The sequence below is a fragment of the Ischnura elegans genome, chromosome 6 (genome assembly GCF_921293095.1).
Source record: "Ischnura elegans chromosome 6, ioIscEleg1.1, whole genome shotgun sequence".
Taxonomy (NCBI): domain Eukaryota; kingdom Metazoa; phylum Arthropoda; class Insecta; order Odonata; family Coenagrionidae; genus Ischnura; species Ischnura elegans.
This window is the reverse complement of record NC_060251.1, coordinates 102,030,422-102,056,874: the sequence shown is the minus strand read 5'-3', so window position 1 is coordinate 102,056,874 and position 26,453 is coordinate 102,030,422. Positions and strand designations below refer to the sequence as shown.

Sequence of the window (26,453 nt, the reverse complement as noted above, 5' to 3'; positions counted from 1 at the left end):
CTCTTCATTCTCGTCCTTAGCGCCGTATTGGCGCCCCTCCCCCCCCTGCAAGGCTGGAGTCCTTCCCCTACTTTTCCAGCAGTGTTCTCCGACCCCCTCTCCGAAAATACTCACTCCACGTACCCTTACGACAGACCCCCTCCCTCTCTCTCTCTCTCTCTCTCCATGCAATCACCTACCTCCTCCCCTCTCTCTCTCTTTCTCCCTCCCCCCACTATTTCTCCCGGCATGCACCGCGCCCGCGCCCCGCCCCTCTTTTCCCATACAGCGCGAAAACAGTTTCGGCGGGCTGTCTCTGCAATCTCCCGCCTCAGTGCCGCGCGAGATACGCTACGGGGAGCTGTGCTTGTCCGTCGGCTCCGTGTGTGTTTCTGCTGCGCTGCTGCGGTTTACGAGACCTTCCTCCCATCGTATTCACTCTGACGAAAAAAGGAAAGAAGTGAACTCATCATCTACATACCATTGGGTGATCCTAGTGTTGTCGATTTGAACCCTTCAACAAGTACTTCTCTCGCGTTAGCCTTTTGTTTCTTTTTTGCCACGACCGGCCTTCTCCTTTGTTGTCATTCTACTTAATCCCGAGAATAATAAGAAGGTTGTTTGACTTCGAGATTGAAGAAAAGAAGAGGAATTCTGTCATCATCCTCCTTTTGAAAATTCCTTTTACAAGCCCCTTTTGATCGTCTTCATTTGACGTCGGAAAGTGAGTGTTTTTGGTCGCGGTCTGAATTTCGGTTGCTCGGACGACGGCGGAACCGGTGGATTAATTCTTCCTTCGGTGAGTTGAGTGCATATTTTTTAAAGGCCTTTTTTAATAATCTTAATTCCTAGCGTGGGATTGGAATCATAAATAAACGCTCTCTTTGACACCGTCGTTGATCGTTTAATCACGGCTTTCGATGCCCGTGGCACCTGTTCTTTATGGGTTGTATCCTTGAAATCGCTGTTATCGCATTGAATAGCAAATAAATTGCGTGAGCTCCTTTTTTTATCGAACAGTAAGCATCAGCTGCAATTTAAATGGAATTAATTTATATCTGTAGATTTTGCAGGCAAGCAATGATCAGGGATTCTTTTATGCATGCGTTTATGGTGCATTTGAGTTTCTTTTATAGCTTGTATCATAGAGTAAGTATATAATATACTTACTCTATGCTTGTATGCACCTTGAATCACTATTGTTGCATTTTAGAGCAATTAAATAGCATGAGCTGTTTTTATCGAACAATAAGGAGCTGCATTTTGAATAGAATTCATTGGTGTCGATGGTTTCTAACCTATAGCAATGATTAGGGATTGATGTTTTGATTCATGCGTTTATGCACATTTCATAGGTAGGTAGTGACGCATTTCCGAAAATAGTGCAAAAATGTGAAACGCTGTATGATTGGTCATTATTCGGTAGGATTAATGCCAGTTTATGCAACCAGGGAAATTTCAAAGAATGATCAGCACTTCTTCGCTGCTTTTGTTTTTATTTTATCAGTCTTATTATGAAGCGATTTTTTTTGTAAATTCCAGAGTAATGTTTCTAAGAATTTCGTTATTGTGGGTCTGTCCTTTTTCTGTGTACTACGCTTAAAATTTGCAGTCAATTTAGTCCTGAGACTATAGTGTTGCTTGTTGATTGATTGTGTATCCTTAGACTCCTGTTGAACGTTTGATTTTGATACAATTAGTCGTCCCGCGCTGATAGGAATTTTTGAAAAGATATTAATTTATTTAATATTGTTACTCCTTGAAGTACATATAATATTTTTAATAGTTGTATGAAAATTTCATGCCAAAAATCATCGAAGCAGAATGTTGCCCTGGGAAAGGAACGGCCTAATATACCTTGTGTTTTTCACGCACCTGTGGCTTAGTTCAGATTATGATCTACCCTCACCTATCTGCACCAACCTACGGGTTGAAGCACCGGTTGAGCGACTTCGAATGGTATACTTTTATTTGTTTTTGTAATTGAGGCATTATTGTGCGCTATTTATTCGTATGAGTCACAGCAGGAATGTAGTTGTAGCATGATTTTTTAAATTCATTTTATCATATTAATAGAATGAACTAACACGTTTGCTCCATAAAAGCAGTGGGTTTTTTTTACCAATAAGGACGAAAGTCAGTATCCTTAGGTTTTTCCCACGTTTGCTCACATCACTAAGAAAAAAGGTTTTATTATGATTACTATGACAGACTAATACAAAAATGGAGTTCATTGATTTACATTTTTGTTTACTCCGGTGCATATTCTCAAAAGGAGGTTTTTGATCCCGGATTACAATATTGCTTTTTCGGTTCTTTTAGATAGGTTTCTTGTCTCTGCTGGCTACCTGCCTATCTAAGTGCCCCTTCTCGCCCATTTAGGTTGTTGTTATCTCGTTGGCCTGGTCGTTCCGCTCTGGTAAATTTGTTTTTGAACTTCTGTGAGGAGTTTCGTCACATAGAAAGTAAGAGCCCGTAGGCAAAGAAAAGGACACTTTATCAGTGCACACGGCATTGTTATCAAGAACTTCTAATCAGCATACATACGTACATGTGTCTAGTAGTGCCTTTAAATTTTTCGAGTAGAAATGAGATAATGTTTGCGAAATTAAATTAATCGGTAATATTTATCTTTATCAATCCCTTGCCTTCACTCACTAATTAACGTTTAGCGCGCAACTCACACTTGTCAAGCTCAAAAGTTCTCCGTTTGTCTTGGCGTCTCACTCGTATATCTGCGATTTCCGCCTCATTTACGGATGCCAGTACAAGCCATTAAGCGATTAGTTGAGAAAAATGCGACTTCAACGCGCGGATGGACTCCCATTTAGTTTGCACTAATGTTGTTCATTAGAGGTTCTTGTACATAGAGTTTTTCAGCTCATTGTGCTGTGTGTGCTGATCGTACAATGTATTCAATCAGACGCAGTTCATTTATTTATTTATATCGTAGATGTCAATTTGGAGAATTACTTCTTGAAAATTAGTGAGGTTATTCATAAACTAATTTTTTCCAGTAGTAATATATTTAATTTTTTCATTGAGTAAAGTTAGCTTTTTGGAAAAATAATATTATGAAAATTGTACCTTGAGTATGGCACATAACTAGTTCCTATTCTGGTAGAAACAACAAGATGTCACTCTGGAGGCCATGCTAATGATATTACTTGGCAGAAAACTATGTCAGGAACTAGAGAATAATTGACAACAATAAAGTGAAGTAAAATTAAAGAAGTAAGTGAATATGATCTCTTTAATTTTTCTTTCAATTTTAAGGTATCTGAAAAAGGTGTCTTTCCCTTATTTAGTTAGAAAATGAAGTGAAGATCTCCTTGAATATTTTGCACCAATACTTCCTATGCCCATTGTCAAGGTCTGTAACCAATTACAACCACTTTTCTTGGCATGCTTTCACTCATTATAAGCCTGACCAATAAATGAAATATTCCTTAGATCTCAGCACCAACCGCGCTATAATGGCTTGGCTTCATATATTTTTATAAGATTTTTCATAGCTTTCGTTGCTCTCGATAGGTGAAACTTCCTAGTTGTTTGTTAATTTGAAGAGCAATTGGACCTTTCTCAACTAATGACTTTCCTAAGTCGAGTTACGTCATCTTACGTTTTTGTGAACCAACATACGCTCTCTTCGAGTTTTCAACTTCTTAGCTATTCCAAGTTAAGTCACGTGAAGTCGTTTCAAACAAGGCTATTTATCTGTTTACATTTTTTGATGCCCGTGTCCCATTTCGAACAAGGTTTGTATTTTTCGCTACCTGCGTAAAATTATTTGATGCTTTTTACGTTGTAAATGATGAAATAGTTGATATAACATCATCAAGTTCATAATGTACAACCGCTATCATAAGGCTTACTGTTTATATCCATCTTCCTTTTCTTCTGCCTCCCTGAATTGCAAAAAGAGCGAATGAGGCGGTTATATAAGTGAAATAATACGTGATATCTGAGTATATTTAATGCGTGTTTTTTTGCTGTCGTTGTTATTTCTTGTATTTAATTATAATTTAATCCTTTGTTTTCAAATACAATATAAAATGTCTTCCCGACTGTTTTCGGATCAATTACCAATAAATTAGTTAATAAATCATACAGTTTTCCTTCTCAGTGAAATTCCCAGCAAGTAGGAAACGTAATTCACACTCGGTGATCGACTTCCTTAGGCAAAAGATACGAGTCAATAATATAAGAAACTAGTTGCTAGAGATGTTGTTGATGCTGGAAACAATCGGCGAAACAAATGTTCCATATCAAAGAAGGTGAAACCAACCTCATTAAAGATGTACTTAGGTAAAATTAAATTATTTAACGGAAACGGCATTGGTCGTTTTTAACGACCAATGCCGTTTGAAATAAGTACACTTAAACACGATACGAAATAGAATGCAAAAAAATTATAATGCAGTAGCACTTTATATAGGATTATATTTTAGTATTTACAAGGCTAGATCAAGTAATATGCGGACATACATGGAACAAATTATTCAACGTTTCCGATTACTACACCTGTACTCGATACGAAATTCACTCTCTTCACGAAAATCTTCTCACCTCTTCTTTTCGCCCAGTTTGATTCTTCATCTTCATCCGGGCGTGCATCCTTTCTCCTTCTCAATCAGGCCACAAAGTCTTCTATCCTTTATTCTTCCTCCCAACTTTGCAAACACTCCCCTTCTGTCACGCCGACCTACCTTCAGCAATCCCAGGCCCCTCATCAACAACTTCCAACCTTCCACACCGACTTCCTCCTAATTTCCTATATTTACCCACTTTATGTCTCGAACTTCCTCACGCGTCCTCGTGCACCCTTGTATTCTCTCCTGATCCTCTTTCTACCTTTAGTCTTTCCTCTTCCTTTAAACCCTGTTGCCTATTCTTGTCGAACTTTCAGTACGTTTCTAAGACGGGCGATTTTTTCAGACTGCTAGCTCATTCGTAACTGTCGTTCTTTTCCATGACGTTACTAGTAAACAAGTTTTATTATTGATTTTTAAAATGCTCTTTCATCTACTCTTGATCTAGATCATGACTAAATTTACGATATTATCAATATATATCAGCTGCGAGGGCTGTGGTATTATTTTTAATGCGCCATCCTCGCGGAGTTCTAGACAGCTTTTCATGACGTTTTTCTTGAGTATAAAAATGAAAAAATATCGTACCACCTTTTTGTCTTCATTTCAAAATAAAATAGTAGCTTTCGTCCACGTGGAAGAACTTTCTTAGATTTTATTCCGTAGCACAATGCTTGGATGCAGCTGGCGTTCTGATTTTTCTGCATATCATTTTTATCGATGATGGTTCATTTTAGCTGCGGTGTAAGCTCTTATATAATGATGTTGATAATACCTGTAGCGTAGCCGTCTCAGGTTTCCAGCAGATTGAAGTTTTGTGTCGGAGCCAAAATTTCAAAGGCGTATACTGTTGAATAATTTGTTCTATGTATGTTCGGATATCACATGATCCTGACTGGTACACACTAAAAGAAAATCGTTATGTAGTGCTACTGCATCACAATTTTTTACAATTTATTTCGTATTGTGTACAGTGCAGTTACGGTAAATGATGAATTATTAGTTCTATGTATGCCCGGGTATTACATGATCCTTCCTTGAAAATACTAAAAGATAAACCTATATGTGGTGATGAGGCATCTTAAAGTTTTTGCAATCTATTTTCTATCGTGCACAAGTGTAGTTACCGGGAACGGTAATGGTCGTTTTTTTACGAAAATAATTAAATATCTTTTATGAGATTGATTTCACCTTCCCACATAAAGAGCATTTGTTTCGCCGATCGCATCTCCAGCTACTAGTAGCTTATATTATTGGTTCGAATCTTTTGTCCTAGGAAGTTGATCACCGAGTGTAAATTAAGTTTTCCACTTCCACAAATTTCTTTAGACAAAGTTAGTTGCATGGGTTTTTGAATATAAATTGTGTACATATTTAATTCATATCGATGGCTAAGTTCTAACAACACGATCTCAAAATTTGGCCGGTTTGAGACTGGTATCTTAAACAAAGTGTAATTAAATTAAAAAATAAAATTCAAGCAACAAAACAACTCTTTGTCTGTAAATGTATGCTTCTTTTTCAGTTTATTGAAACTTTTGTTTTTGACTTCAATGTACAATTACAAATATAAATCGTTTCTTTTGTTCTGCTGAAAAGTTGCTAGTTTTGAGAAACGTGTTGTTAGAACTTTGCCATCGATATAGGACTCTATCTGAACAGGCATTGGTTGCTAACCTATTTTATATCATCATGAGTAAAACATTTACAGAAATCGAAGTTGCTCGATTTTGGTGGCGGCATTGAATTTTCTGCCCTTTTTTTTGGATCGATACTTTTCGCCTCTGAAAGTATGACGCGCACATTCCTTTCTTTGAGGCGGTTGAATTATCTTTAAAATCCTTCCACTGAGGATGTTTGTATTCGTATAGTATGCATTCCGTGTACATCGGATTCCTGCGGAGAACGCTTCTTTGAAACCATTCTTAACCAAGGAGAGCGTTTGGAATGCAATGGCGGTCTGCCAGCTTGCAAGGCAACATCAAAAGAGGGATAATAGTCTAATACGCCAATTCTTCAGCTTATTTTTCGTGCAGCTAGAATTTCAGTTGGATTTACGGATTCGTAAAAATTTCAAAGCAACAGAATTGTTTGGGAAAAAATGGAGTTTATGAAACACGTAGTATCTAAATAAATATACTATCAGCCAGTTACTCAAATACATTATATTTACTATTTGAAATTTGCTGTCGGAGCTGATGGAACTGGATTTTCAAAATTAGTATCCTTTCAATTAAAGTCTATGTTTTTCCTATCGTTCACGAATGCACTTTCCCGGTAAAAATTTGAACTATAATGGTCGTCTTAGTGACGGCAAACGTTAAAACTCAATTTTTATATGCTAGAACGTAGATTTTCCCCTCGAGTGGCTTCTTACATTTTTAATTTTGCTTTGGGTTTTATATGCATGCATTTAATCATATGACAAAGTAGACCATTTGCCAATCTCACAGCTTTTATCATAAACTTTGCTTCTTACAAGGTTTCTTTTTTACATGCAGGGTCGTGTAGGTAGATGCTTATACTTTTATTTATTCTTCTCCGATGGAACACCTTCATCATTATAATTTTTTGCCATTCGTAGAATGTACGTTGGAAATAGTTACGAAACACCTTTCCCCTTTATATACTTAATTAATGTCGTGGGCTGTAATTAATGATTATCCATTGAATTCGTCAACTTTTCCATTCTAGTTGGAAGTTCAGGATGGAGGGGCTAGATAAGGTCATGGGTGATTGCTTTCTTTGTGTATAGCGTAATTGAAAATCAAAATCGCCAATAACGAACTCATAGCGAGCTGTGCTGGAGCCAGGCAGATTGTGATCGAGCATAGACAAAACGCTCATACCATTATATACCATAGCGGGAAAGCTTTAAGTGCCGCTTTTGACTTCGCAAATTCGCGCGGTGTAACGCGCCAGTAATGACTCTATTTATGGGGGCGATAGCTGAGGGAACTTTAGACTTCAGCTTGCCACTCTCTAGATAAAACATGCCACCCCTGTGACATAACATTGACTAGGGTCGCAAATGTTCTCTTTAATATCTTGGCATCAAATATTTGGCTGTAATTTAAAGTACTTGGATGGAAGGCTACAGTTGCGTTGACAGCATATACCTTAACGTAATTTGACTTACCACTCAGGATGATGACTGATATATATCAAAAAGTAAAGCTCATATCGTGTATCAGCCTTAGAATCTATTTAAACGGAGCTTTTTTTCTTTATATGGTTGTCTATAGGCAGTTAATATCTTTCAAAATTTAAGATAGATTTGTCATTTTCTCAAATAGTGACTATCTCGACTCGAGTCAATTAGCGGACGTTCATCTCAAGTTTTAACTCCATAGTAGCGCTAAGTTACCTCAGTAAAAGTAAAAGCTGTTGTGAACGAAACTTATTAATGCATAATTTCAAAGTCATTTTTAAAGGAAGGATGCACTTGAATTGTAAGTAAGTTCGTCGCCTGTTGATGCTGCTATGAAAAATTGATGAAATAATTTCCATTCGTAGAGCTAGAGCGCTTATTTGTTCCATCGGATCTGGATATACGGATTCAATCATGTAACGGCTAATACTGTTCTTTGTGCTGTTACTTTAATATGCCACCAGCCTTTCCTTACCGTGCAAGTAGTTCGCGTACTACCGGACGGGAATTTCTTCCCCAGCAGTATGATTTTTAAAATGGAATGTCTATTCAAGCCCATGGAATTTTCTTTCGCCGCTTGGCCCCGGAGGTCGCACTTTGGCATAGATAATGTATTAAAAGTGATAAGCATAAGGAATAGCGATTTTTTATTGAATCGAATGTTGGCAAAACGTCTTTTAATTTTATCGGGAAAGTTAATGAAATAATGGTATTTTCCTGTTTATTTTTTGTGCTGTGGCTTCAATACGCCACCAGCCTACTTTAACGTTTCCTTTTAATTCATCATATCAAGTGAACACAAATATTAAAGACAAAGGCCCAGAATAAGTTCTCATGAAGAAAATTGGGTGCGATGACAGGTATCTACTGTTAATTCACAAATTTAGTTGACACAAATTGCAAACACACTTGTTCGGGAAAGGTACTCACGAAGAAAACCGGGTTTGACGACACGTTCTGTAACTTCAAAAATACAATTTACACACAAATCGTTAAAGCAATTAATAAGTGCTTTCGGCGAAACATCGGGAGCGAAGGCTCGTTCAACCGAACGCCATTATTTTACCACGTTTTATTATACTCGCATTCTTGTTTGTCCTTCTGGGATAAATATTACAACTCAAATTTCTACCTCTACCTGATTAACTAGTACTCTGAAGTTTTCAGGATAGCTCAGAACTGGATGACGATGCAACACTAATTTTAATGCTCCCCCTTTCGTTTGTCTTGCGCTGTCAAAAAGAATGGCTATCAATTATCACGCGACTCTCATTGTTTCTTGAGGTTATTATCAGAAATTGTTTACACTACCCTTACCGCACAAGTGGTACGCACGTGCACTTCTAGTCAGGAAACCCTTCCTTAGCGATGGAGGAGTCGACCGATGTCGGGCAGGTATCCTGTTGGAGACGAAGGCCTTTAGGTGTCGGCTTTGAAGTAGGACCCCCCCTTATCGCAACTGGGAGACTCCCTGGGACAAAGGCCTCAGTGTCTGGGCGAATCGGTGGTAGGATTCCTTTGTGGGAGGGAGAGTGGGTGAAGAACTTCCCCCCCCCTTGCCCTCCCCTTCCGCCTTTCCCCTCGGCAACGCGTTGATTGTTGACACGGAGATCTTCCACTTTCCCATCTCTTGCGTGGCCCCGCACTGACTCGCCCTTTAAGCCTGCTGTTGATAACAAGTGAAGGTTCGAGTGCGTGCCTGTTCTTTCTCTATTTCTTTTCTCTTATCATCCCTCGCTTCCTCTCCTCCTATCAACTCATTCATCCGTATCTTTTTTTCGCACTCCTCTTTTTAATGGGATTTTTCGGGGATCTCTTCCATCGCACTTCCTCTTGCCTCTCTCAACCTTTTTATCTTTCTCCCATAAGGGTTCCTGACTTTCTTCTCCTCTTCGTTCTTTTCCTTCCACGATATCTGACCTGGGTTTCCGGCTCTTTAAGGTTTCGACCTCGTTTCGCGTTTTCATTAAACACCCGCGACGCCGTGGTGGTGGAGCTGCGGAACTGCTTACTTCGTGAAAGTCAGGCTTCTGTTTTATTTGAAAGATGAGGCCCGATCACCCATCTGGAAGATTAGAAAACGAAAGCAGAATTTTTTTATGTCATTATGAATATAAATAGACAGAATATATATGACATTGCCGGCCTCCGTGGCGGCGGGTTAAAGTCCTCGCCTACCAAACAAGAGGTCGTGGGTTCTAGTCCCGCCTGGGTAAATTTACTTTTTCCAGGGCATGGTTGTTAGTGCGAAATAAAAGAAAAAATGATGAAAAATCATGAATAAAAATTATAAAACTAAGAAAAGGCTTGACAATAAAACAAAAAAATTATAAAATTGCGAAAATTCAATAAAAATTGTGAATTGTATACTTTCAAACGTTTTGGGCTAATCAGGGCCATTCCCGACTTCCGATGTCGGCTAGGTTTAGTCTTTATAGTTTAAGTGTGCTTGGCACGCGCTCACAAGAAGCCTGTCTTTCTCCTCCTCCTTCACTCACACTGGAAAGGTTGTGTATAGGGACCTCATTATTTCCCTGCGTGCGCATTTAGCGCACAGTCCTCGCCGCTGAAGAGGTGGTGTATATACGCACCGGCAGCTGGCCCCTTTCCGGCTATATAAGCCCCATTTTTGAGGTAATAATCACGTGATGTCGTCTTTCACCATCCGATGATGTTTGTGGAAATCGAAATTCACATCGAGTTTAGCATTAATGAGTTTACAGAGGGATATTTGTTGGTAATGACTTTATGAGAAAATCTTACATACTTTTTCGTCCGTTATACCGAAATTTTCTCTCTGAACCTTTCCCTGGAAGTTCTCCATGCGACAACGAAAATTTTCCTATAACAGTCGAATCTCTGGTAAATTATTCTGGTAATCAAATCGAATGTGGTAATAAATTTTATACTAAATTTTTGTTGTAATTTTACATTCGGTATTGAAATTATCCATAAAAGTATATTAAGAGCACTTATTTTACAATTCACATCAACTGAAAGGTAATGGTGCGAAATGGTCGTGTTGCACACCTTTCCAATGTTAACGTAGGTCACTGCAAACGACTTGCATTATGTTAAGGCGAATGGAAATCATGATTTGCAGGAATATGAATGATTCCGGCTTTATATTCTTCTACTAGCATTGAAGAGAACTTGGGTGATGGTGTTTGTTGCTGCTGGCTATGTTGACCGCTATTGTGTACCAATTTTTGCGTTCGTGAATTTTCTTATATTTTAATTTTAAACGTACGGGTTTATCATCTGCGATGAATTGATCACGGAAATCTAAAGAATCAGCTGCTAGAGTATAAGGTGGTTGATCGATCAACTTATAATGAGGAATAACAGCAAACCATAATAATTGTTTGATATTTTTTAATTCTACCGATGAATTCTCCAATTATTAAAACCATTGGCAATTCCTGCGAGTTCCTCTGGTTCTCCTCGCCCGAGGCTTTCAGAGAATAATATTCTACGTTCCACGCGCCGCTGATTTGAACTCCTGTCGTATACGAACGTGGAGCTTGCGTTACCCTGAATAATCGTCACCTTAGGGGTAAATAATGGCCTGGGGGTTAGCGATGTGCGCGTGGAAACAGGACGCTCTGCAGCTGACTCTGACCGCATTTGGTTCACGTTGGAATTTCTATTAACTCACTGAAAGTGTATTAAGAGAGAAAAAATAACGCTATTCCAGAGATCATCTACCCGTGCGTCACATTTTGCATACGAAACTATTTCATTTTGCCCGCAAAACTATTTTCCATTATTTATTTCGGTCATCCTGGTAATCGGTCCATGTAAACCTAAATTAATCAGTGGGATACCTAAAAATAATAACACGCCAACTTCACTTGTTTCGCTTTGGGGCGATAAGGTTGCTGAATCATTCTCTGGCAAGAAGGCTAAACAGAACTTATGCGTGAAGGCTATTGATGAGAGGCTGAACTTACCTATAAAATTTTAGAGCTGATGTTTTTTCTTTAATTTTTAGTGACTAATTAATTTCGTCTGATTTTGGATTGAGGAAGAATCAAGGGCTGATGCGATATCATTGATGAAACCGATTTCAATGATTAAACTATGAAAACGTGAAAATATGCGCAGGTTTCTTTCAATACATTCACGAAAGGTTATCAGGTATTAATCTACTTGTTAATGATGTATGTCCTACATTTAAATTGCATTAAAATCCCTCAATCAGTATCTTCATCCACTGAAGTGATGATATTAATGGAAAAAATCGTTTTTCGGGGCGCACAAAAAAGTTTCTGGCAGACATTTGCGCTCCAGATGCGGTGTTGGAGGAGATTGGAGAAGGTGAAATGGACGGAGAGGAAGAAAAGCGACTAAGTGCTGGTTATGGTTGGCGAGGAGAGGTGATTTCTATGGATAGACCAAGAGTTTGGATGGAGCGAGTAATGAGCGGGAAGGGGATGTTAAAACCGTTGCAGAGGAAAGAGAAATAGGCTTTGTAGATAGAAGAAAGGGAATAAACCTTATTAGGGATTGAAGAGGGAAGTTCCAGGAATGAGGAGGGATGGCAGATGGATTAATTCACAGAACAGTTCATCAAAACCCCTCATTAACCGGAGGGATACCTAAAAATAATTGCGCTCGACGAAGTCGTAGCAACCCCACTTGAATCGTGTTGGCGAGATAAGGTTGCCGAATCCTTCTCTATTTAAAAGGAATTTCCTGACTAGGATTCTAACATGCTTATGCTTGAAGGGTTTGAAGGAGAGACTGAACTTACCTATAAAATTTTGGAGCTGATGTTTCTTTAATGTTTGGTATCAAATTATTTGAGTTTAATTTTGGATTGAAAAATAACTAGGCCTCAGTGTGTATTTGCAAAGACGCTCATAAATACATTTTAGGGGAGCGTTATATCTTATTTGATTTCATCCTACAATTATTGGCTTTCGTCTACAAAATAGCCGTCTTGCATTCTCCTTGAAAAACCCTGGGTTCAGCGTGACGAAGACGTAAAAAGCTTGGATTACAATTACATTGGCGGTTTTTCCTTTAGCTTGCGTTTCAACTGCTTAGCCTGTATCAACATAGTGAATAAGAAATAAATAATATTTAGGTGATTTTGATGATTCATGGTGGTGACTAGTACGTTGAGATACCCATCGATTGAAGGCTGTGCATTTGTATTGAAACATGTTTATTTAGTAGAATATTGCTCAAAATACTTTTTTTGTCATGCACAACGTCGCATCCATTTTTCAGAAGTATTCAGTAGTTCCTTGCCTCATTTTAGTCAGTGCATAAAATTCCATTAGGTTTTGCGCGCTACGAGAATCCACAGGAAGAAGATGTATGTCTGATCCCCGAGATGTGCGGAACTCTATTTTCCGTGTCATGAAATTCCACTTTCTGTATCGGGCTCCAGCATCAACAAGTAGTTTTTCATTCGGCTCCACACTGAGAGATGAAGCAGCATCCGAGTTTGACCCGCTGCGCGTGGGGGTGAAGTCATACGAGATATCGTCTCAAGTTCAAAGCGAGGTCCAGATTAAAGGGAAATGAAAACGCTGACTCGAGTACATCTTCATGACGCTCCAGACGATGCTATTTTATTTATTGCTATGGGTCTCGTTCAGACGGGAATATATCATTAGTGTGACGACTTATCAGCTGTCGTTGTGGAGCTTAGTCCGAGAGACGGGTGAACGGGCCTTTTTCATGAAAATTTACTATCTCGCTCTTTTTATTTATTTTAATCGGCGGTCTTCTTATTTAATTTAATAACGGTCACAAAAATATGCTTCTCCTCCTCCTTTCTATCGGAAATTCCGCCTTGTTACGTCCATTCTTTCGGCGAAATTTGGTGTAGAATACGAAAAGTATCGATCATTGCTTGAATATCTATTCCTTTTAATAATAATTTAATGATCATTCTTAAGAATTATGGTAAAAATAAAGTTTTGCTTCGTCACTGGGCTGCTCTCTGAGTTATTAACACACGAATGTATTGATTGAAGTAAAATTAAGCTATATACGAGAACGTGGTGATATAGTTGCGTTAATAATACTCAGATGAATTGGTTTATTGGGACAATGTTAAATTCTTAGTAGTATGAGATTAGAACTAGTGTATTATTTTTACCATGGGTGTCTATTCTGTTTCTAAACTTGTATTAGATAGATAGAAACTTTGTATGTACGCATTTGTTATTCATGTACATCTAATGCTACCACCAGGCAATACTCTACTTGCAGCAATGTGTAATAATATTAATAATAATAATAAAAATAATAAAATAATAATAGTAATAATAATAGAACAAAGTGTTGTAACATTAGAAACGGTAAGTTTTAAATAACTAGTGCTAATATGAATTCAAAAATAGTCCTAGAATAAATGAGAATTCGGAAAATAACGAAAGAAAATGCTTTAACCTCTCAGCTCCTCAGCATTTTCTGGATAATTTCTTGAGCAGCACTTCTATTATAGCTGGGACGTAAACCGTGAAGCTTGCTATTTCGTACCGAGTGATTTAACCCTTCATATAACAGAGCACTGTTTGGTATCAACTCGTCCACTATGTGCGTCAGTATTCGGAGCCCGGACCCTCTTAGGAGCATATCAGTTAGAAGAGGCTTGTAATTTGTTTTCGATGCGAAGATCAGCATAGCCGAAAAAGCCTATGTGAAAACAGTTTTGTATTAATTCAATTTTGAAGTGTATGCGTGAAGGAATCTATTTTAAGGTAGCATTTATAATTGGCAGTCGGCAGAGCACGGTTTTTATCTGACCCAATGCGCCGGTTGGCTATCATGTCGTAGTGTAGGTGATTTCCCCTTTCAGATTTTCTCTTCAGCATTCTTAAGTATTGATTTTCTCTCCGTTGATATTCAAGTTGCATTCTTGATGCATTCTATCATAAGAATGGTTTTGGGTCCTCTGTGTTCTACCTTATTCCACCGATGTCATCGACCGAATTAGAATCGCATTTTATCGAGGAAATAATTTCCAATGAAGATTGATTCAGAGCTCAGGAGCTGCGAAAAAAGTATTTTTCCATAAAGTTCATGAGCAATATCTCATTGAATTCATTCGAATATTTAAGTAAAACTTTGCTCGGAAATTATGTGTATTTGACGATTTTACTCCAGCATTTGGTTTCTCGATGCACTAATAAGTAAAGAAACCCAAAATGAGACGTCTGGCATGCTATTAATATCTTTTCGATTGGGAAATTCTTATTCATGAAATAATTCGGAATCTCATTCCACGTAAGCCCGGAGGGATGGTTAAAACGACTATTATATAAAACTATCCTTACCCTCGGTTACTTGGTATAATACTATCAATATCTATCAGCGTATCGCACCAGTGCAGTTATTTTTACTATCCGGAAGAGTATAGGTTAAGTAGATAGGGTGGAGAGAGATAGGCCGATGTTGAGCTGAAAAAGTGGATAAATGAAATAAAGGAGACGTACAGTGCTAAATAGTAAATCATATTCGAGCGTCTGTTTCCATGCTAGTCTACGCTGAACGCTAGCTTACCTTACGCTCATTACAGCGTGTGTTATAAAGACGCGATCCTTCACACACGTGCGTCTGAGGCCAACGCGCGGATTAAATTACCCAACGAGACAGGTTGTTTTTACGTAATCGAAACAAACACCATGTATGTAACATGTAGGGAGGGGCTGGAAATCAACTTATTTGTTGGCAAAAGATGACTTTGTGGGAGTACCTGCATTCTTTGTTATAATAATGCCTTTCTTTTTCCTTGCGTCTGCGAATTGATGCTTGGTGGTTGGTTGAATGATAGGTTACGGTAATCATAAATATACGTTATTCTTTTACAAATAGGTTGTGTATTATATATAAATATTATATAATTTACATATTATAACGTTTATTCCTTTTTTTCAACTTTAGCGATAACTTATGCGTAGTCAGTGACGCATATTTGTTGGAATAGACTACGGTAAAAAACCTTATTTCATAATTTAACTCATGTTGCCAAAGCTAGAGGAGTTAATGGAAATGATCGTATGTGATAGTTAAGAGCAATTTTAGTAATCTGCGTGTTGGAAGTAGTCTTAAGAACGTAGCCTATATAATTGTGAACATTTATGGCATGGTGTTTCTCAAAGTCACTCGCGATTTCGCTGTCTCGCCAATAAAATATTTTATCAAGTCTGAAAATTATCATTCGAAAGAGAAGGCAAAATTTAAATGAAGTTATTGGCATTAGATTTGATTTTTGGCGTTTATATTTGGTAATTTTATGGGAAGATTTAAAAAATAATGTACAATAAAAACAATTTATCCTCATAAGAAAAATCCACAAAGATACCTGGACTTCCCCAAATGATTATGAAAAATCAAATAGGCCATGTACTTGTAGACCACATACGCAAGACTAGAATCTTTGGTGTGCATAGCTTTAGAGGAGCCGAGTTTTGATCGGCCCATAATATAGTCCTTGTGAAAGTATTTCCAAGAATAGCTGTCGAGAAGAAGAAAAAAGAATAAAGATCAACTTTAAAAAGAGAAGGAAAATAACGCAAGAGTGATAGAATATTTCAGATAGTGGCATTTAATTATCAAAATGGCTTTCTACGTTGGAAATTACCTCGTTTCTTGCATCTATAAAGTTTATTTCTACAATTTGTTACTTATAATTATTTTGACTAGCTTAAGTGGTCATAAGGCTACCGAAACCAATGTATTGGGTGTATATTTGTAATACAAGGAGTAACTGTACCCTAATACGTTGTTTTTGAACCACTCTTCAAGTTGGAAGTTTGCCCAACCCGTCCCCAGAATTACCTTTTGGAATCCCTGAGCGTAGTCAAGGCGTATAGCAGACTTTCAGGTACAACATTCCTCGGAAGGGGGTATCTCTGTGTTTCTGATGGCTTGCCAATCTCAATGGAGTCTTCGTAGCATTCAAGGATTCCGTGTATGGGACGATGATCAAGGGTGCCAATGTTCCTCGTATTCTGGAAACCCCTTTTCATTGGTCTCAAGGGCTAGACACTCCGTTTCTACTAGATAGATAACCGCTATGCTAGATAAACGCTAGATACTCTGTTTCTATTTCGTCATAATCATAATCATAGAAGTATAGCTAATGGCTACTTAATGACTGAAAGGGTTTTTTAATTACTAATGTATTTTTATCTTGAGCAACAATTTATCCATACTAATTATCATCTGATTATACTTACATTGCATATGGAAGTCATCGGTTTGATCTCATGCTTCATAAATAAATGATACCCGAAGGTAACGAATTTTAGAATTTTACAAATTATACTACACGTGTTTCGTTTGACTTGCTTTCATCATCTGTTACTCCAATTTGTACTACACTACTTGCCAGCTGATCAAAATACGTGTGGTGGAGTTTATGAAATGAAAATTAAGTGGACAGTACAATATCTTAGTGTATCATAATATATGCTGTTCCACGATATCTTTCTGGAAAAATTTTACCTGTGCTTCATGATTTCATCGAGACGTATCGTTTCCGTTCAGTATGTTTTCTTCTCGTAATGCTCGTTTTAAAATTGTGTTTTTATCATGGCCTATGCAGGGTTTATAATGTTGGAGCTTTTAGAAATTCTTCCAGCGTATCGAATTTCAATTTTTTTGTGGTTTTTCGCTTTGTAACCTTCATTACTTTAGATAAAGGTTAACTTTAAATTAGATCTATTTTAACTGTTCTGAAAAATTTTCAATGAAATCGACTGTGTTTAGAAGACAAAAGTGATTGCGAAAAAGACAAACGTAAAGCCTCTTATTGAGGTAAACTGAACTGGGTTGACCTCTTCGTTTCCTTTCCGCCTTTTTGCCGCCGAATACGCTTGTCAGGGCATTCATAATCGATTTTGCTAGTCAAATTTCTATAAAAAGTGATTATAATATGCTTTTAATGTTATCATATTCATGTATCAATTTTCTCTTAGGCCAAATAGATCCTTTCCTAATTACAAATTCTAGTAGGTAAGGCTTGGATGTTAAAGGGAAGTATCACTGGCTAGCATTCACTGTGCATCACGTATTTTAAATTCTTTCATATTCATTAAATTACAGTTACATATCAAGCTAAATATATGCATAAAGCATTTAAGGAGGCTGCAATCTCAGGTGGGTTATTTTACGAAGATCTTACAACCAGAAAAAAGTCGAGTAAAGGGGAGGGGGTAGTTTTCCATTGTGATCTTTCTCTGGTTCTAACTCTCACCCCTCATTCCGCGGCTCTGTGATATATCTTATAGGAGAAATATTCATGCCTTAATTTATCTTTGCGACTTATAACGGATACTATTGGGTTATTTTTTCGTCCATTTCAATTATGAACCCACTTTACGAAACAGCTATTTAAGCAGAAAGTTATACGCTTTGTAATTACGAGAAGAAGTCTGTTCTTATTTTCTGGTTCCAATCATAGGATTAGTTTCCAATAATTTTCTTCTTTATCCAACCTTGGCCGATCTTTTGTCCGAAAATGTTTAATAAAAGAAAGAAAACTGAGTTAGCCATGTCCTCCGACACGAACATTCGATTAGAACCATGCTAGAAGTTACAATAGATGGAAAACAAGCAATAGGGCTATCGTAGACTGGATTAAATGGGACAGTTGGTGAATTAACTTGGTTGCCAAATGTACAGGTTTGCTTGGTGAGTTTAAAGGAGAAAGTTAGTGTGGATGGTGCGAAGCGAAGATGTATCGCGAAAGTTGACGCCCCCTTTTTATGAGTTGCTGAGTCATTAGAGGTCTGGCTCATTTAATCGTTCAGGGAGAACCTTTGATTGGGGGAATGAGTCGATAAGAAGAGTGTAGACAGCAATGAACCACACGAGGTCCATGCATAAGGACTAGGATAAGGGGAGACATCCTCGGAACGAGTTCATGACGTCATCAACTTATCTGTGAAAATTATCATCGGTAAATGCCGTCGATTTTTCGTTGCGAATAGTTTGTGAATTAGCTGACGATCGAAAAACGGTTATATTCAACTCTCTTCATTTCTCAAACTCAATGGCAATTAGAACAAAATAAATTTGGTTAACGAATATAATATGGGCATGAAATGAAAGAATTCAAACAAGAGAATAATTAGATTTGCGAAATACCCCAGCTCTTAAAAGGCTGCTGTATTTATGCTGCAGATTCTCATCTATGTAATCGATCCATCATAAAGCGTAGATACTTTAAAAGAACCATTCTGATCTTGAAACCCAGTCCTTCCCAAAGAAAAGGTCATCCTAATTTATAACGTCCTGAAGTAGTTCCTACTATACACATGATTCTCTCGTTCGAGAAATTGGAAGTGGAGTAGGTACGTGGTCTCTGCTATGTGCCAGTTTTTTTGGAACGTTTTATATCGAAATTTAATATTCAAGTTCGATTTTAGTTAGCCAACCTCTGCGCGTTCAAACGATCGAGTGCTGATATTGGATCTTATTATGTCGTCATCATGGGACGTGGGTATTAAGGGACACAAATGATCGAACGGAAGGAAGTAGGGTCGTGCTTCCAATGATGATAAGATTACCTACATTGAACCGGTAATTGAAAAATAAAAATAGTATCCCGAACCTCAAATAGGTTATCATAGGCCATTCATTTGAAAGATTCGAGTTCCTCCTTTCCGTTCCGTAATAACCTATCCGTAATAATCCGAATTCCGTAATAACCTGGGAAAATCCTCCGATTATGCACCACGTCTGAATCAATCTATTCAATGAAAAAAAATTTTAATGGGTCGTGAGGATAAAATTTGAATTTACACCAGTTTTTAGGCAAATTCAGTGTCATAGAAATTCCTCATTGAAATTTTTGTGTAAAATTTGTTTAAAATGTGCGCATGATTTCCCGTGCACAACTGTGTACAAAAAAAAGTGTAAACATTGTACACAAATTTGGCTTTGCACAATTTATGTACTGTGTAAACTTTTTATATAATGTAAAAACTATGCTCATTGTACACAATCTATAAATCTGAGTAACTTGCACACATTGTATACAAAATTTGATAATGTAAGTTTGTGATTTGCCAAGCCTAGTTTGCACACAACGTACAATTTTTTATACAATTTGTACACAATTGTACAAAGCAAATCTTTTGTAGATTGTGTACAAATTTTAATTTGGGAACTCACATAATTAACTCTGAAACAGTTCGTTTTGTTAAATGAGAGCGTATTACCCAATTAAAATGAAATATTTTGAATAGTTAGCGAAGCTCAAACTTGCACGGAATCGTTTTCTACCAACATTTCGGTTTAAAGGATTAATTTTTTTAGTTAACTAGTTGCCGTTGAAATTTGCGACCATTGCCTGAAGCCACAAAGTGGATGTTTCACTTTGGGCTATTTTAAATTGCTAAAAGCCTTTCATGAGTTCTTCTAATTTATTGGAGTGCATTAACTTGCATGTGATGGGTTAGCAGCTTACCCCGCGCAGAGAGAATCCGATTTGGTCGGTTAGCCGTTACTGTTTGTTTGTTACCTCCGTCGTATCCATTCTGGTCAATGCTTCCTATCTCTCTCTCTAGAGCTCGTGCTAACACCCGTGTGATGTACGCGCCCGCAGCTCCCAAAACGCCTGTTTTGCGAAATTAAGGTAGCTAATTTTCGTCAAACTGATTTTCCTCGTGTGTGTGCAAAAGAGGAGATACGCGACGCTTGATAACGTTGAGTTTTGTGTTTGGACTTTCGATCGGAGCGCTTTAATTGGTCGGCCCTCGCCATGGCGACGCCACAGCGGAGTCGGTGTGCAACGTGTGTGTGTTCCTACGCGAGTGTGTTGCTCCGCGCGACTGAAAATAAACCACGTAAAAAGAGAGCGCGCCAATTGACGTTGCAAAAAGCACGTTAAACACTAGCGTTTCCACTTCGATGGTCATCGCGCTCCTGGGACATTACATAGGCTCTTGACCAGATAGCCGAAGGGATGTAACTTCTTTTTTATTTATTACCTGGAACGATTTTATTTTCATGTTTACGTGAGCTTTTTGTTTAGCTTATCTTTCTTGTTTCTAAAAGAATAAAATTGAGTTCTGAGAGATAGCTGGGTCGGCTGCGAAATTTAAATGATGGAGTTGACCCTCTGATTGCGGTAAGATCAAGACTTCTTTATTTTTTCAAACTGCATATGTTTAGGGTAAAGTTACTGCACAATTTTTTCCGCTACAATTAGAGAAGTTCGACATGTATTTCACTTCAAATTTCACTTTGGCCATTCTTTCAAATTGCTGTAAACGTATCGCTTTCGTTGATAACACGCAATATATATCGGGAGATTGAATCCATCGTGATTCAAAGCATGTTTCCAGTTATATTCCCAGCTTAGATGGTATCACAATGTGAACTCTCAATGGTCGACGATTCCCTACGAAACAAACGCAGAACATTAAGTACTATAGACTATTCCGTTGATAGACTTGCTTGTATTGCGGAAATCTGTTAATCTTGTTGGATAGTAAATACCGCTATGTGATACATCGAGAACGGAAAATTATGTCTTAATTTACAGAAAATATGTGTTTTTGCATGAGCGCAAGATGTATGTAGTGTGAATAATTTGAGTTTTATTTATAGTTAGGTGGTCGCTCAACATTAGTAATAATTTGAACTCAATAGTTAGTACCAGCAAGAAAATTTCTGAATTTTTATGGATACATTGAACATTATATTTTTTATCACTCCACGAAGAATAACAAAGTAACCTTTAGCATTATATGGTTTTGTATATTTCATTGAATCAATTTATCATGGCATTTTTCAATAAAATACATCGAGCGAATTTGCAAAACTCGGTTTCCTTACTTGTTTTGTCTGCAGTTTTCATTACTCGTTGCTTCGTGGTCCTTAAAATCGTGCGTAAGGTGTTGCGGGGTGATATGTAATGACACTGCTGCGACGTTCATCGATTATTTTTCCCTCGGTCGGCGTTGTTGTGTTGCAGCGCATGTTTTGTTTTCTCCTTTCCTTTCACGAGAAACTGAAAGTAAACTTCCACTCCATGTGAACCGGGGACGGGAAATGTCGCTGTAGTCGCGGGTGTTCACACTACGCTGAGCAACCACGGCGTCCCTCGCGAAGGGTGCGCCCGGCATGTGTCTTTTGTTTTCATCCCCTCCCTTCTGTGGTGCTTCCATGGCATTCAAGATGATGCGCAGAACTGCAGAGATGATCGCTGTTGAACGTTTAACCTCTGGTACGAAGGAAGTAGCTCGGCGTTGCCAGCATGGGTGATTGTTGATGGATGAATCTGAAGGAATTGAGACCCTATTCCTTAAGACCGCGAAACTTTCGAGTCGCGAAGTTGACGTTAAGTTTAAGGTCTATAAAAATTTAGATGCCGTGAACAGAAAATTTCGTGGGTGTTCCATAGAAAATACTTTTAGCAAATGGGTGGCCTTTAGTGGGCTTCTTATACTATCGCATAAACAACAAAATGGAAGAGTAAAGTGAGTAACACTGAAATGTATATCTCTTAGTAAATGATTGAACTCCAAGGTTTGTGTGGATGGATGGGGAACAGCTCATCCCGAATCAAGCCACAAATGTTTGTATTGTTCAAATTTTCTGCTACCATCGGGTATGGTTTTTCAAAAAGATTTTTTCGATGTATTATAAGCCTTTAAAGTGTACTATAATTGCTTTTAATACTTCTTCTATTTTATATTCTAATGTCATTTTCATTGCAACGTATCCACCTATGTCTTTATTTTTCCATTATACATTTTTTTATTTATCTATCATGAGTTCTTTTGTATGGCATAACCCCAATATGTCTTTAGTGGACAATGTCCATGGGCAGTAAACCATATTGTTATTATTAGGTTGCAATCTATCCCATAGAATACGGCGCTCCCCGCGACCCGAATACGTGCTGAGATCAATTAAACGATATATCGATAGGGAGATATTGTAATCGGCGAAATTATCTTTCCTTTCTACGTTAAGATCTTGAATATTACATTAAAATCAAGACGTTACCGACTGCTATGTATAAATATCACGATAGATATGTATGTCGTGATTAAAGAGGGGTTTGACGTTAAAAATTTGATGCATAAAGTTTGTAGGCAATTTCCGACTTTTATTTCTCATGCTTTTTTCCGTGACAGTCTCAAAGAACTACTATGTTTCACCACCAACAGCTCGAGAAGTAGGGGACGGATAAAAAACAGATAATGTGAGTAAATTATATTCCAAATTACTGATTAAATCCAAAACATATGCGACAAAAAATGGTTAGGTAGCGCATCAAAGAATTATCATGGAAAATTAGAAGGAAATACTTTGTGGATTATTCCTAAATAAGGCAGATAAGAGGTAGATGATATATTGGAATGATGAAATACTCTAAGTGAATCCGTTAAATTCCTTAAAATTGTTTGTCAATAATTATTGGAGGGACAATTTCATGAAAACACTCATCATTGTTGTCAAAAAATGGTTCTGCCTTATAATTAGAAATTTTGTTCTCGTAAATCAGTGGAAATTTGTGGTGGGGTTGTATACGTTATCGGAGAAAGTTATTAAGGCATTTGGAAAATTTAAGGATGCTCAATTTTTTCCGAGGGAAATGCTGCGGAAAACTGCTCGTTTCCTCCTCAAAAACTTCCCTCATAACTCCATGAGATCATCGTTTTTTCTCTCCTCAGCTATCCCGGATTGCAGTCTCTACAGCATTTATGAGAGCTCGGTGCAGAGAATTTATCGGGGCATAGCTAGCCAACTCGGTTGTTTCGCTCTAGGAGAGGCGGATTGTGCGATCTAAAATTCGTGGATATATGTGCTCGCATAAACATCTGAAGCCTGCGGAAAACTTGTTTACTCTAAGCAATAATCGCTGATGAGGCGGTATTTCCCCTTGTATTCATCGTTGTGAAATTGCTTGTAGCAGATATCGGCAAATTGCGGCTCCCGAAATGATCTCATGCAATACGAACAGCTATTAGCTATCTATTAATTTTTTTGCATACTTTTTCTTAACTTGATTCGTAATTTTCGTCGTAGGAATCTTGTAATTGATATTGAACCCACTCCCCATTGTCGTATCGGCTTCAAATTTTGTACATCTGCTTCCTTCTGATGAGAAGATTATATTTAATAGTAAAGCATACAAACGTGTCGCATTACGTTTTAATTAATTAACTGAATATCTACATGGAAAAATAGTTTAAAATTTTTTCAATAGATAGCATAAAACGTAATTTAATTTTTTTGGCAAAAATTATTTAAAATTTCAGTTGAAGCGATTACATAATTTGCCTTTAAAAAGTACAAAATAAAAATGAAATGAAAGATAACCGAACGGCTTGAAATTTTGTGCTTTTGTTTGCTCCTGACAGTAATCAGAAAATTGTAATTTGTGCTATAATTAATTAACCAATTTCGATTTTTTTTAAATTTGTCAATGGAATGAATCAGTTCGTTCAAAAAGTATTAGCACGGAAAGAAGTGGACCTATCCAAGCTTACAGTGTCTACGCTCGGCAAAATACTCATATCTCTTTATCCAGGTGATGAAGACATAACTAGATGAAGTCGAGAAAGTTTAGCATTTATTTCTCGTAAATATTTCGTCAGAAATTTCTTTAACAGCTCTGATTTAATCGATTACATGCTTTATCGATAATAAGTGGAAATTAAGAATAAAATAAAAAATGAGAAAAATACGCTTTTTCCAAAAAACATGTTAAGCACTACAAAGTAAAAAAAATTCGCTTTTAATCGCTCGGAGGATAAAGTGTGAGTGACAATCCTTGCTCAGACACAGACTCTTCTACACTCAACTATCTACATATTTAGTCTATAAATGTCAAAGAGGATGTCTGTTTGTTTGTCCGCTATGCGTTTCCATACGGCTCCACGGATTGCGACCGAAGTCAATTCATAGGTGAATCTCATGCTTCCAAACCCCGTAGTACTACTTTCGGTAGCGTCCGACGCGTTTTTTTGCGTCGTTTTCTCATTTCCGTTTGTTACGTCTCATCATCACATCTCAGCGAGCGTATGGGATCCGGTGCAGAAGAACTTTATCCGCGAACTGAATAAAATATAAAGGAAGGCCGCGCGGTTCGTCAAAAACTGCTACGGGCGTACAGTCAGCGTTACCCAGATGTTAAGCGAATCCGGCGCTGGAGACTCGGAGGCTGCGCGCTAGGCTTAGAATGTTTGAGCAATTGAGAATGGATATCTTGAAGAGCGACACGGAGAACATAATATTAGAGCCCCACTATATTTTCAGGTCCAATAGAAGCGATAAATTAAGAGAGATATTTTGTCAAACGCATAAATATGCGCATTCCTTTTTCCTCCGAACCATAGAAGACATTAATAAATGCCAGTCGTAATTTTTGTTAGAGCATTTCCTTTTTATGTGCAAATGGCCGATGTCTTAACACCCCATGTCACACGCCTTTTAGGGGCCTTGCGGAGTAGTATGTAGATTTAGATGAGATATAGATCATAAAACCTCTGCGTTTGGATATCCTGACGGATAGGCGCACATCTCGACACGCTCAAAGAAAAAATAATAAAATCCTGTATGATCATGGAATCCAAATTTCCCATTTCTCTGGATACTTTCCTTCCCGAGCCACTCCTGGCACTCGGCTAGTTTCTAATATACCTAGTCAGCACCCACGCCGAGTTCTCCGCGTGATTAAAAGCTAGTTTTTTTACTTCTTAGGGCATTTTAAGTTGTTTTAGAAAAAAATGAATATTTTTTGTTTTTAAATATGAGAATCCTTACTGAGTATAGTCCTGGGTTTCAGTGCAACCCTATATACATGAAGCATGATATCTTGATTGATATTTTTTTTTACTAAATAAAGTTCAGCTAAAACGAATGAATATTCTACCAGTAAATACTATGCATGCACGAAATGTATGCATGTATGCACGGCGCTACTTTGGCTCGTAATGGGTTTTTGTGGATGAAAAATTTATCAGGTTATTTTAACCGTATGTTAGTTAACTACTATTGCCCTTTTATTGATTGATTTTCTTTGATGTTTCTTCATTTTCATTTTTTTACAACTATAATGTAAAAAAATTATATTCAAGTAAGCTAAAATAATATACGCGTAAAAACATCTATTAACCCTATCCAACCCAGAGCTACTTCTGGGAGAAATTTAATTTCAAAATTTCTCATTTAAAAAATCAGAAATTTTATAGTCATTCATAATTACTGTGGCAGCTGAATATTTCGCCTTTGAACTTTACCGCACCAAATAACACGTAGTTTAAATATTTTCCTTATAGAACTGAAAACGTCTGCAATTTTGTTATAACTTAGGAGCAACATTGGTTTATAAAGGGTTAAAGATTATTTTATTTTTATCTTCCGTTGTCATATCAATTTGAGCGTTCGAGACGCACGCAAGGCGAAGTTACTTATACGTCTTAAAAATATTTCACGTTGGTAAGGAAGTAATTTTTTATCCTAATCCTACTTTCTATTAGCCTAAAATCTCTATGCAGTATTACTTTGGGCACCAGAAAAGAACGCCAATGATCCTAGAAATGGTTTAGATTTAAATTAATGACATTAACCTCCTACTGATCAATATGTGATCAGAGCGAATAAATTAGTATTACACATCGCAAATGGTCCCAATACCGTCATGATCACCCAACAGCTCTTTTGTATTGCTTCATTTTAAATTAATACACTGAAAGATATTCCATGATCATACCTCCCCCTCAACCTTTTTCAGTGTAAAA

General features: G+C 37.5%; 1 protein-coding gene across 1 annotated transcript in view; it reads left to right on the top strand.

Moving 5' to 3' along the window:
- Positions 1–301: 301 nt before the first annotated feature.
- LOC124161272 (protein qui-1) overlaps positions 302–26,453 on the top strand; it is a 736,232-nt gene continuing 710,080 nt past the window's right edge. The window contains exon 1 of the mRNA XM_046537561.1: positions 302–778. The gene's annotated coding sequence lies outside the window, so the exon portion shown is untranslated. The remainder of the gene's footprint in view (positions 779–26,453) is intronic.